Source organism: Tasmannia lanceolata, unplaced genomic scaffold, assembly GCF_043159265.1.
Source record: "Tasmannia lanceolata isolate RefF3 unplaced genomic scaffold, GAP_Taslan_0.1 ptg000003l, whole genome shotgun sequence".
NCBI classification, from domain to species: domain Eukaryota; kingdom Viridiplantae; phylum Streptophyta; class Magnoliopsida; order Canellales; family Winteraceae; genus Tasmannia; species Tasmannia lanceolata.
The window spans coordinates 37,540,562-37,555,263 of record NW_027518680.1 but is presented as its reverse complement, the minus strand read 5'-3'; the positions used below and the strand labels follow the sequence as shown (position 1 = coordinate 37,555,263).

Sequence of the window (14,702 nt, the reverse complement as noted above, 5' to 3'; positions counted from 1 at the left end):
GGTCTGAAAAATTATTTTTTCTAAAAAAGGTGGCTCGATCATGAGTTGAGGGGTGCACTATGAATGTCAGATGGGTTGGGTTCATTCATAAAAATTTGGATTTAATAAGATTTTATTGAATTTTTGTTAAAAAAAGTCCAAAAAATACTTTAAAAATACCTATTGGATATAAGCCCATATGGGAGACCCATGTAGACTCACTAATGTGGGTTGACCCACATAAGTGGGCGCCCCACAAGGGTGGCCCACTTAGTTGGGCGCCCCACAAGGGTGGCCCACTTAGTTGGGCACCCAACATAGATGAGGTGGGATAGTGATGTCATATTTGATGTGTTTTGAAAAAAATAAAAAAGAATGAGAAGAAGGAAGAGTTATAATTAGAAAGGGCTAGTACGGTCAGGTTAGTAAAACGGCCATAACGTTTTACCTACTTTTCCAAAAAATTGCCATTATACTTTTTTCAAACAGCTCGAAAAAATCTACAACTTTCTAGTTTACGACTTTTCTTGATTTTGCCTCTAAATAGGTCAAAAACGAGCTCCAACGTTGGGCAATCCTTTTTGGACGGGAATCTTTCATATATATATATGTTATTTTCATTGTGTGAGAGTTTCTAGAAGAGTCTTGAAAGATCTACCTTATGCAAAATAGAACGCCTTGATTTGCAAGTAATCACAATTAGAATTTAAGTTGATTTGGAAACTAAAAGGAAGGAAAGATGAGGAAGATAAATAAAAAACTAGCTAATGTGAGACTCCTCACAAAGGAAACTACCTATTCTTTGCAAACCCTAGATTTTTCTATAAAGCAAATCAATTCAACCTTGGGAAATGGCTGAAAAAAAGTCCAACTTGGTCTTCCTATTCTAAAAATTCATCCCCTTTTGGAGAGCTCCTGTTCATCTTGTTCTCATATGTTGTTCTTCTCCAAAAATCCATTAAACCTCTTCCATTCTTCTTCTATATTTGTGATATTGGAGATCTTTGGATCAATCAACGGGATTTTCTAGTGATTATAAGGGTGCGTCAAAGCGTATACTCCGGATCTACGCACCCTAGAGACAAGGAGCGCGATCAACGGTAGGTTTTCTTCATCTTTGTAATATTAGATTTAGAAAAGCATATTTAGGGTTTTTATTTTCGTATATGGTCTAAAAGAATGGGTTTTTTATTGGAATTTCAGTATGTTATATTATAAATCATAATTTTTTAAAATCCAAATTTTTGCTAGAAAATTAATTTTCCTCTATTAAAAATGAATTTTTCTTTGATTTTTCTTCAATATGGGTTCAAATTAGGTTTTCAAAACAAGTCATGTAAATCTTTAAGTTTTTTTTTAAAATAAGTATTTTCTGAGATTAAAATAGATTAAAAAACTACTGAAAAACTTAATTTCTAGCTATGGTTGGCTTATTTGATTTTTGGTTTTATTTTTCGAATGATAACCCCGAAAAGGGTTATTTCTCCATTAATAAAATCCAAAACGTATCAAATCAAGTAAAAAATGAATGAAATTTGGTTTCCTGTGGGTTTTTAATATTTCTAGATAACTAAAAAACTGTAAGAAGTTTTAGAATTATTTTGGTCTTATTTTGAATTATTTGAATATTGGCCTATTTGTAATAAATATCAAACTGATTTGAAAACTAATGAAACTTTCCATATCTTAAGTTTAGACATAAATAGAATTTTTCATAAAATAAAATTTTGAAAAACATGTTTTCTTTAAGGTTTTCTAATCAAAGCTTCATTTTGCGTGCCGTGATTTGTTTTATACTAAACTTGATAATTTTCAAAAATTTTCTTTACAAACCAGTAACATATGTAACTGGTATGTTAGAGAAAAAATTTCAAGAGTTTTTATAAATTTTTAATATCGTTTTTGAATTTTTCATGATTAAAACGGGTTTGGATTTCAAGAAAACAATTAAGTTTTTTCTTAAAAATTGCGTTTTTGGAGGAATATTAATTTTCAAGTTCTAAAATTTTGATAGAAAATATTATGATTTATATTAGATCATCTATGGTTTTTTCATGATTTTAGAATATCAGTAATCATGTGACTTTGGGTTTTCTTTCTAAATAACCCGATTTTGTGAGATCATTAATTGATAGAAAATCTGATGAAAATCTATGAAATTTTTACAGTATGCTTTATTTATAATCCTCATATTACTGTAAAATTTTGGATTAATTTGTAATCTGTTTGCTATGGGTTGTTTTGTAATTCATACAATCTGGACTAAATCTAATAAAATCGGATTTTGATAGTGAATCACCTTATAAATTCATGAAATTTTTACAGTAACCTATTCTGGTTATGAGAAATTTTTTTTTAAAAATTTGAACTTGATTAGAATCTGATTGCTATAGGTTGCTTTGTAAATCAACAACCTGGACTCCAACTATTAAAATTGAAAAATTAATAGCAACTCATAATAAAAATCAATGAAAATTTTACATTAAGCTCATTTCATGATTATCATGTTATTATAAAAATTTGAACTTCATCGGAATAGATTTACTATATGTTGCTTTCTAAATCAACAATCTGGCTTGAAATTGATAAAATCCTTTAAAAATCAATTTTAATTCCAAAAATCATGAAAATTTTCAGAACAACTTAAATTTTCAGTAAGCATGTAATCCTTAAATCATTTTAACATAAACCATAGATGTTAGTAATTTCCTTTGTAATTTAGAGTACTAGAATAGTTTAGATGCCAAGTTTCATTCATAATCGTATCCTAATTGCGATCAATCCTTGACAATTTGAGCAGTTAAATTATAGTATGTTGTTAGTTCTGAGGTTGTAGTCCACGGAAATCCTGAGAAACATGCCAGACAATAATATATTATAACTTGTATGCTAAATTGTGCAAGGGTGGAAAGCACGATTCCCTTCAATGGATGCAACCCAAGGATGAAACTTGTCAGCCTTAAAGCCATTAGTATTCCTTAGATTTTAGGAGTTAGAAACCTTTAAAGAACTAAAAATCATTAACTTCACAATCTGGGTTAATCAAACCTATGTTTTTGGAACCGTTGGATAACGATACCACCTCGTAGGAACCCTTAGAGCTGATTAGGAACACTTACGTCACGTTGTGTTCTAGGTTTTAGGCTGTCCTAGAGTTAGGGAGTTCAGCCTCATCACGACCAATTGCTATTATTAGCAATTGAGTCATAGATCTAGTTACACTAGTTACCTTTTTTCTTCCCATATGACAAGCCTAGTTGCCTAGGATATAAGTTCACCTGCATTAGTCTAAGGGAGTGTCTTGCATTTAGATAGGATCATATAGCATCTTAGATGAAGTCCTAAGAAAATAAAAGCTATTCAACTTGAATCAAATAACATGTTTTAAACTGTTGAAACAGTCCTTCCAGTCTAGATTGGTGTCCTAGATGTTTAGGCATATAGCGTAGTTTAGGCACCGAACTACGATCGACTCTAATTCTAGTGAGGCTTGGATACGTAGGCAGCTTTGGATGCTTTGAATGACATACTGAGCACGAGTCGTCCCTCCTCACATGGTGGGGGTTTTAGGGTAGTTTACTTATTTCTTCTCTTAATTGGATTAATTAAAATACTTAGGATATTCTGAAATTGGAATTTAGGAGAACTCTCACATAGATTGAATTCAAACAAATCAAGAAAATCAAGAGATACATTAAGAATTATATTAAAATTAAATTTTAGGATGCATGCCACATAGTTCGCACATTAATATAAAGTTAAATGAGCAATTTAAAAGAAATTCAAGAGAGTTAACTTTTGAAATTGAAGACCGGATTATCGGGCAAGAATGGTGTATGTGGTGGTAATTTGCCATATAGCTTTCTGGTCACTTATGGGTCCTAGATCTCTCATCTAAGTGGCGACTCTGTCATTCTCTTTTGCGTAAAATATGGATTGCTTTAGTGATCCCAAGTTCACGGAAAAGAATAATTAAATCAATAATAAATGGCACACGCCAACCTCGTGGGTATGAGAGACCAAAAGAGGGAGGTGAGTCACGCCGTCCCTCTCCCGGGATCGGGTCCCACAACTACGAGCCATATAGCTTTGATACCACTGTTCCTTGATGCAGAAGCGAACTTCAAACATTTTCTCTCCAGGATCTTCGAACCGGGCGCGTAATCACATAGATAGCCACGAAGAAACCACCAATGATGATGAGATAGAAGACAATTTCGAATCCTGAGGGGGTTTGTATGTACACCACTAGGGTACTTGTAACTGTACACCCGTTAGATCTCAGTCCGATGAAGATGGACGAATGAGATCAAGGGTGGATGAAAAGATGCTAGAGGGAGAAGAAGAAGGAGGAGAGAATATTACGTGTATAGAGAATGAGCCAAAAGCTCACTTATATTGAGAAAGGAAACTTGGTAATTCCCAAAATCTCTATACTCACAAGAGCAAACAAAAAACCCTCATTCTTCGACTTTATTACAGTCGTGCAATTAGTGATCTAAAATACCAAAATACCCCGAACGCATAATGATAATTACCATCCTGCCTAACCCAGAAGGCAGTTAGATCAACGGCACAAAACTAACCCTATAGTAATCTTAACCATCCACACCTGATCTCAAATACTGAAACCTAACAGGTGAGACCTCAGGGACCAATCATCTCCTCAACGAGTGCACCGTACCAAATCTCCATCTGACCAGCACGGTCAGCATGCACTTGTTCACTTGTCGAGTAAACCAATGCTTTGCAAAGTCATTTTTCAAAATAAGCATATCTAATTATATAAATATAGTTAGGAAAAAATATGCAATATGAACAATAAAATTCGATAAAAATGCTGCGGCCGATAAAGAGAAACAAGTGCACGCCATAGCCCAGCTATAATGTAAATTTCACGGGATCTTCCCCAACCACAATGCTATTCCGTATCAGTCTAACTGCTTTTCCAGCAATGCGCCAGTAGGTCGAATCAATCACAACCGTAGGTTAGCATGCCAAAGTAGCGAGCATCAGACCTCAACTTCATAGCAAAGCGAAGGGTCCTAAGGGCACAAGGGTTACCTACGGAACCGGCTCCTCACACACGGTGCCAGGTAAAAGGGATAACCCTGCACCTATAGGTAGTGGTCTCAAGCACGTGTTGCACCCAGTGCACACGCCATGGTGTAAATCTGGAAAGCACACAGCTATTCAGAACTAGATATAACGTCATACGGTTACACCATGCAGGATCATTCCTCAGCGACTATAAGGCTCATCTGACTCATCTTGGGAATACCTCATCCTGGTTATTAAACAGGTTAATCATCCTGATCTCATGTGGAATCAGGGCGGCCAATTACCTCGTCGCACATCCCAGATGTCGAGGCGGCCAATCAACTCGTGATCGGCCTCATCCCACACATCCTAGATGTTGGGCAGTGTATCACCTCCTTGTAATCGGCCTCATCCCGCACATCCCAGATGTCGGGGCCGATATATGCCATGTGAGTAGCAGACCATACCTGTTGACGATCATTAATCAATCTCAACAATTAATTAAATCTGATGAGCACATTTATGTGTGAATTCTAGGTAGGAAAAGCATGCATATTTTGTCATTTAAAGTGGTGCTATTAAGGTATTTTCTTGTTTTTGGTGTTTCAAGGATATTTATAGATTTTCATAGAAAATAGAGCTAAAACGATGAAATTTCAAAGGGGAATTGAAGTGTGAGAACAATTGTGGATCATCATTTGTACGGCTCAGATTCTTTCTCTATTTAGTATGGCCCATTAATTGGTTGGTTCGAATAAACCTTGGAAAATGATTCGAGGGGTACATCCAATTCCATCAAGGCTCATAAATGGTTCGGATCATCTCATCGAATGATTTGGAGACACAATTAATTTACAATGGTGGGCCCATCGCTTGAATAGTTTGGAATATTCCATGGAGTCAATTTAAGAAGACACATATTATCTATATTGCAGCCCACTAATTGGGTAGTTCAGATCAGCCCATGGAAATGATCAGGCCACGACCAAGTTACATTGAAATCCACAATTTTGATGGTCCAGATCATATTATTGAAATAGTTTTGGAGTGCACTCAATTTACATAATGGGCTATTAAATGGACGTCTTGGATCAGCTGGTATGAATGGATTAGAGGAGCACGAATTATGGTAGCCCATTAAATTGGATGGTTTGCATTAACCCTCAATGCCAATTTTTCCTCATGTGATGCAATGCACTGTAAGACCACATCCATGCATGAACGACCACCCATTTTGATTGTGGTTAATAATAGAAACAAGTTACTGTTTCTTTGCATGGATCGGGTTATAAAAAGGCATACATGCATGTGCATGGGAAGGTGACAACAAGGAGTTTTGTTTTTATAGAAACTTGCCTTTTATGGTAGCTTGATGGGGTCCACTATACATATATGCATGGCATAAAGATATGGCATGAATGGTTTCCCAAGTGGAGTTGAACCAAGAAGAAAAAAATACTATAAATTGCAAGGTAGGTGGTAATGAAATGGTGAGTCCCACGTTACTATTTTCACAGATTGAAGAAGTTGCTTAAACATGGTGGTGCCAATATCAATTCACGACAACAAATGGAAATCGGTTTGTGATATCTAAGACCCGAATGAAAGTGTCCACAATTTGGACGATTTGGATCAACCTAATAAATTGGACGACGCAAATCACTCTATGGAATTGATTTGAGGCACGGTTAATTTTTGCTATAGCCCACTAATTGAACGGTTTTGGTCACCCAATGAAGTCGGCGTTCATGTGCTTTTTGAAAAATTTAAGATTGTACAGCTACACCATAGGGATGATCTGAATCATCCATTTAATGAGATCAACGATTAATTTGGTTAAGAAAAAGTGAGGCCCAGTACGTTAGAATAAATATCAACTTTCTCTTGGATGCATGTGAGAGACTTGCTTTCCATCTTAGGCCAACCTCACTCTCTCAAAAGGGCAAGCTGGATATTTTTTTGACCGATTGATTGACTCAGAATCTGTTGGATTTTGGTAACCTTGGATACTAACAGATTTGCTATTTTTTTAGGGTAGTTGCGGCAACTTTCTCTAGTTTATTATCGTAAGGCCGGCAATAAAAAGATTTCGTGTGAACTTCTCCCTTAAAAAGAAACATAGTACTGTCTTCTCTCATCTTATTTTGTCAAGAAGCCAAAAACATTGGGGTCTCCCTCTCCGGAAATTTTCGTCCCCTCGTATTCTCCCTGAGTTGTTGGTTTTTCTTATATATATTTTTTGTCCAATAATTCCGCTCTCTTGGATCTCTCTCTTTCCCCTTGTTTTATTTTTATTTTTTTGGTGTGCAACTCTGTCTTTCCCTTGCTCGAATTTTCTATTCCTCCCGTTTTTCGTTTTTTTTGGTTCTTATATCTCCCCCTACATTCTCTAGCTCTCTCCACCATTCTCTTTCCCTCTCCACTCTTTTCTTTCTCTCTACTTCTCCACCTCTCTCAAGCTCTATCACTCTTTCATATTTTTTTGGTTCTCTAGTTTGTAATACTTGGAATTTTCATCAACAAAGATCTCTCCCACTTGGAAATTTGGTTCAATACTATTATTCTTCAAGTTTATATTTCGGGACCGTCATATCTCTCGGCCAAGGATTCTATCATTGCGAAAAGACTAAGTGTTCTTCCATTTTTGTTCTTTCTTCCAAGAATTAGCTCAATGTATTTTTGTTTCAAATTCAATTAAAGTAGAGCTTTCTTTGTTTATTTAATGGCAATTCCAATTCCCCTCTCTATTTTCTGTGTTTCTTTCCTCTTCTCCATGAGTAGCTAAACCCACTACACTTAGGGTTTAGATGAAGCCATGGGGAAGGAGAAAGAGAAGTAATTAAAACAAGTAGATTATATAACAAATTGTGTGGGGTTTTGTCTTTGTTCAAATCCCAATCATCCATGCCTTTGGCTTTCCCCTTTCGTATGGATGATTGTTGATTGACAAAGATTAAATTCTATATAATTAATATAAATTAGAGGGTTAATTCGATTAAATACTCATAAATAATGACATCTTTTAGATCTTATTATTTATTGACTGTTTAGTTGGATTTTCAACCTAATTTAAATGATTGTTTTAATTAATCAATTTTATCCAAACCCATGGTGGATTCTAACCCTAAGTGTTCTCTTATATTAAATTAAAGTTTTTACACTATTCCAAATTACTTTTGTAATTTTTCAATTTACTTAAGCCCATAGAATTTGGTTTTATAATTAGATTAGATAAGTAGTTAATAAAGATCATTAGAATTTTGGTACGCTTTGTCTAAATTAGGATTTTAAATAAAAAAGATCTTAGTTGAATTCGATTCTTAGATTGAATAGAATGCATGCTTATATATAGTGTTGGCTCCGAGGTCAAATCCACGGAAATCCTGAGAATTTTGCCAGGCAACATTATATCATAGCTAGTATTCTAATCGGTACAAGATAGGATTGACAACTAGATTTCTCTTCCCTGAGTTCGACCTGTATTTACACGATCCGTGCACTTGCGGTTATTTAATATTACAAACAAGTTTTTGGCGCCGTTGCCAGGGAAGAGAGTTGCATTATAATCTTAATTATTCGAAGTTTTAGATTAGTAGTTATTTTTAGTTTAGTTATATTTTTAGTTTCTTGCCTATGCATCTCTCTTACTTGGTTTTCTTGTGTTTATGACCGTAGGTTAGGTGCGAAACTCGACCAATCGACTAGAAAGAGCAAATCGGTTAGAGACGGCGGAAGACATCGCACCAAATCCAAATCAAGTAGTCATGGCGGAAGAACAAGAGCCGCCAAAGAGTTTGCGTGATCGCTTCTATCCGGCCTGAACCGCGCAACCTTTTTGCATTCGATTGCCGGTTGCGCAGGACAATAATTTTGACCTAAAATCGCAATTTATCTCTTTGCTTCCTCATTTTCATGGCCTCCCTTCGGATGATGCTTATTTATTTTTGCGTGTGTTCGAAGATGTATGTGCTTTGATTAAGTTGCAACAACTTACCGATGATGCTGTAAAGTTGTGGTTTATTACGTTTTCACTCAAGGATGGAGCCAAAAAGTGGCTCTATGGCTTACCAACAAACTCCATCACCACTTGGGAGGAGTTCGCCGTCGCTTTCCTAAACAAGTTTTTTCCATTACATAAAACTAATAAGCTTAGGAACGATATTTTATAATTCAAACAAAAGCCATTAGAGTCATTTTCTAAGTTTATGGAGAGGTTCAAAGACCTACTCCAAGAGTGTCCTCACCATGGAATTGATTTGTGGCACTTATGCCAAATTGTTTACGAGGGCATAGATTACCAAACAAAGCAAGTTCTTGAGTCCATGTGTCCTAACGGTTTTACATCTTTCACGGATGAGGCCGCAGCATGGAACTTCTTACTTGATTTGGCGGAAAAAACAAGAGAGTGGGAATCCACTCAAGACGGAGAGAGAGCCACTTCAAGCAAGGAATTTCTCATAGAGGGTGCCGTGGCTAAAGAGGCCCATCTTGATAGCCTAATCAAAAGGCTAGAAGCAATAGTTGTCAAAGGACCCTCACAACTCAATGAAATTGCACATAGTGTTCCCATGTGTAATTGGTGTCAAGCCACAGACAATGTCATGGAAGAGTGTCCAACTCTTGCTAAATTCGGTAATTCTAATGAGAATGTGAGTGCTCTTTATGCTAATAATCCTTATTCTAGCACTTATAATCCGGGATGGAGAAATCATCCCAACTTTTCATAGAGTCAAAGTGGGCCATCTAATTTCCAAGGCCAAGGCCAATTTGGCCAACCTAGGCCCACCTTCCCTCCCACTTTTGTTCGGCCATCCCCTTCCCCTCCTACTTTTCAAAACCCCATGATTAATAATGTTTCAAATCAGCAACCGCCGGGTTTTCAAAAACAAGGAGAGTCGGCACGCATAGCTTCCTTAGAAAAAAGCATAGAACTTCTCACTAGCACTTTCATGACAAGCCAACACAACATGGAGAAGGAAATCTCCCAACTTGCCATGGCGTTGCATGAGAGGGAAAAGGGGAAGATGCCAAGTCAACCCGTTCCTAATCCAAGGAACGTGAATATGAATAACAAATATAGCAAATTAATTCCAAATCCAGCCAAACTTTTACGAGAACATTCACGGACAAATAGAAAATTATGAGAAAACATTCAGACATTATTTCCATAATTGTCTATTTTTAACAGATATATTCATGTTCTGGTCAGAGCAATTAAAAATCAATACAAAATATTAAAATATGCCCAAAATTTTTGAAAAATTCACAATATGGTTCTAACTAGTCAGTTAATCTTGCTACCAAATTTCAGCTTTTAAGGAATTCGTTTAATGATATGTCCTTCATATACATGAAAATCAGTGATTTTATCAAAACAATTCCAGTAAAAATAACAAATAAACTCCAAATCTTTTGAAACTTTTTGTATGATATTTAAACATTAAAAATATACTGAGCACCAAATTTCAATCAGTTGTGAATTGTTTTGTTATATGAACGATTTTTAGAACCATCAAAATCCTATTTCCGGGTTTTATTTAAACGAATTTTTGAGCCATCTAGACAAATGAAATCTACAGGAATTTTTAGATTTTTGGGGTTATTTTGACCTCATTAAGACTCAGAAAACATAGCTTCGCGAAAAAATCTTTGTTTTAAAATACTCACTTTGTAAAACGATTCAAAAGCCACTAGATATCCCAATCGGTTAAATACCCAATTTTCTCATGTAACGATTCCTTTTTTTGCCAAAAATGATAATTAAATAAACTGACCCATCAAAATCATGCATGGTAGCTTTTACGAAAATTATGAAGAAAACAAAGAAGAAATGGCCCTAAGCCTGCTTTTCTACTTTTGATCTTACAAAGATGAAGGAACCTACCGTTGATCGCGCTCCTTGTCTGTAGGGTGTGTAGCCTTGAGATATTCACTTTGACACACCCTCTACGTAACACCAAGATCACCTTGATCGCCGGAGATTCGTAACTTGGAATATTGCCGGAAGAAGAGGATGAATAATCTTGAAGTGCTTTAATGGAAGAAAAAAAGAGGGGAGGAGTGTTGGCTGAAAATTCAAGGGAGAGATGAGAGGGTTGTGGGTTTCGGCTAGGCAAGGGAGAGTGGAGATGGTGACGGAAACGAAAATATTGGAGGGTGCTGGTGGAGATGAGATGGAGAGAGAGAGAGAGAGATAGAGAGAGAGAGAGAGAGAGAGAGAGAGAGAGCATCCACTATTTTGCAGAGGTGTAGAGACAAGGCTGCTCGTTCTTGTGAGAGGAGAGAGGAAGAGAAGACTCGTCCCCTGCATGTAGGGTGGAGATGTGCTGTTTTGTAGTACTCTCTAGATGCTCATCACTACTGTCCTCCCCCAACCAGTTTTCTTAATCCATTATATATCAAGGTCATACTCTTTATAATAGAAAGCTTCTTTGAACAGAAACTTCACATTTGCAATTAAGGTTATTGCCCAAGTTTAAATTTAGAACACGGCATAAATATCAAAAGAGAGAATTCAAATAACAAAAATACCTCAATGCCATATTTAATAGACTCTAAAATCAACAAAGTTTTTATTTGCATGGGTAAGTAAACGTCATATTTTAGCTTTCCATTTCAGCCATCCCATTATGGCAAGTTTCCATCTCATATTGGCCGTTCCTTTTTTTGTCATTATAGCAAGATAGAAAGCCAATTCCCATGCATTAACCCAACTCCCATGCATTGGATTCCATGCCATAAATAAGGATATTCACATGTCCACCGTAATTAGAAACTCTCTTTAATAGCTAAGGATGCTAAAAATGAAGAAGAATTGCAAAAAGTAGATGGACGATCAAGATTTAAGATACCAATTCAACTTGGTTTTAGATGGGTCATATCATAAGTTAGTTGCGCCCAAAATCACCTCTTTGGGATGATTCAGACCATCCAACTGATGATCATGCCCACCTAATCATTTTCATAGGATAATCCAAACCGTCCATTTGATTTGGCCGCAACGTAAATGAGTTGCACCCTCGAAATTACCATAAGATGATCCGAACTACCTAATTGATGGGTCACAACATGGGTGGTCGTACTCCACAAATCAGCCATTGGATGATCCAATCCGTCCAATTAGTGGGCTGCAACGCAAATGGGTTGGGCCCTCAAATCATTTTTCATGGGAGGATCCGAGCCACTCAATTAATGGGCCTCAATATAAATTGGTTGTGCTCTTTAAATCGTTTTCATGGAATAATCCAAACCATCCAATTTATAAAGTTGTGCCTCAAAAATCATTTCCAAGGGTTATCCAAATTGTTCAACTTGATGGTCACAACAAAAAAATTGGTTGTTTTCGTAAAATGACTTCCCGAAGACGATCTTAACTGTTCCCTTGATGGACATCTTTATGTATTAGATCCAAGTAGGTTCAAAACTCATTTTTCATTAAAACAATGCACAGGCCTCTTGCTTGATCCAAATCTAACCAAAATGTTCAATGATGGTGCACCAATGGGTCCAAATTCTCCCATGTTTGGATTCTTGTGAATAACCCTTCTCAACACCGGGCGGACAAATAAGAAAATATGGCAAAAATGACCGAAAAGATCGAGAAAACATAAGAGACGGACATGAAAATGGAAAACATTGAAAACCAATAGGAAAACACTAATTTCTTTACTGATTAAAGCAGAGCGAAATGGGGGTGTCTACAGATGCCCTTATTTGGTAGAGATGACGTAGTTATTGAATACCAAAGCAAAAGTGACAACACCATTTTGCGCAGCGTTTTGTCAACAAAGGACTTTCTAGACAAAATGCAACCTAGATGCGAATGCATGCAACCTAACCTAATACAAGACCCTAGATGAAGTCCTAGAATTTAATCAAGATCATTTACTCTAAACACTTTGACTTGGTAGTTCAGAATAAAGGAGAAATGGATCCAATCTGATTTGCAAAAATCACGCAATTCAGAATGAAAGATAATTATGAGGCAGCGCCGTTTTCAAACGGACAATGAGGAAATGAGAGATCATTTTCGAATGAATACCGCTTTCAAACAGGCTCAACAGAAATCAGAGAATTAGCCTATTCACGAGTGAGACGGGGGCTAATGGATTTAAGATCAGATTTGACAATTGAGAATGAGACTGGAAATGACAATTTAAAAACTGGAGGACTCGATTACCGGAGAATTAGAGGCTTAAGGACTTGAGAACCGAAGAACTGAGAAACCGAATAATCAAACAATGGGAGGACTGGAGAATTGGAAGACTGGATAACTTGAAACTGAAGAATTGAAGATTTGATGAACTGAAGAATTGGAAAACTAGAGAGTAGAAAATTTAGGGACTGTATATTTGCAGAGCTGAAAAATTGGAGAACTGGATGATTAAGGGACTCAATAGTCGGATAACTGGAGAATTAAAGAACTGAGAAGTTAAAGAGCTAGTTCACTGGGAATTGTAGAACTTGATTACTGGAAAACTGGAGAGTCAAAAATTGATAATTGGTGAACTAGGGATTAGATTGGATTGACATTTTGATTGATTTAATTGGGATTGGAATTTGATTACTGGATTTAGTACTGGAAACTGGAAACTGTAATCTTGATCTAAACATCGAAACCGAGAATCTAGAACGAAGACATACCGGATACTGGAATTAGAGTACAGAAACACTGGAACTGGGTGTTGGAATTGGAGTGTCGAAATACTAGGAACAGGAATACGAGTACTGGAAATTGGAACACTAGAATACTGGTGATAGGGATACTGGACACTAGAACTGTGATACTGGAATATTGGATACTGGAACTGGAGACTAGAACTGGCATAGTGAAATACTGGAATACTGGAATTGAAACTGGATACTGGATGCTGGAACTGAAATACTGGAATTGAAACTGAATACTGGATGCTGGAACTGGAATACTGGAATTGAAACTGAATACTGGATGCTGGAACTGGAATACTAGAATACTGGATATTGGAACTGGAATACTAGAATTCTGGATACTGGAACTGGAATATTGGAATACTGGATACTAGAACTGGAACTGGAATACTGGAATTCAAACTGAATACTGGATGCTGGAACTGGAATACTAGAATACTGGATATTGGAACTGGAATACTAGAATACTAGATACTAGAACTGGAATATTGGATTACTGGATACTGGAACTGGAACTGGAATACTGGAATACTAGAATACTGGATACTGGAACTAGAATATTGGAATACTGGAGATTGGATTCCTCTTTTGACAAGTATAGAGAAAGTCTCAGTGGCTCAACCACCATTGCATCCAAGGCTCTTCCAAGCTTATGGTGCCTTTCTAGGGTAAGATCTTCTTATGGGAACTGGGCTTACTGATGTTTATGCTTCTTGACTCTTTCTGAATTGATTTTTGCTTAAATTGGATCATTTTCACTTGATTCCTAAAGTCCTTCCCTCAGGATTCACATGACTCCGGCGTAGTTATAGGGAGCTAGCTACACCGGGCCTCTTTCACCAAGACAGTCGCAACATTTGACTAACTGGACAATGATCAACTCTACCCAAAAGGGAAAAATGGTAAAGACACTATTTGAGGAACGGGAAGTTTCTGAAAGAATGAGCTAAAACGAACATGAATGGATTGACTGGACTGATACAGAATGATGCTCCTGACTTAATTAACATTTTGTT

General features: G+C 36.5%; 1 non-coding gene across 1 annotated transcript; it reads right to left on the bottom strand.

Moving 5' to 3' along the window:
* Positions 1–9,164: 9,164 nt before the first annotated feature.
* On the bottom strand, positions 9,165–9,271 carry LOC143870162 (small nucleolar RNA R71). The gene has a single exon (XR_013244955.1). It is a non-coding gene; the product is annotated as a small nucleolar RNA R71 (small nucleolar RNA).
* Between the last annotated feature and the right edge of the window lie 5,431 nt (positions 9,272–14,702).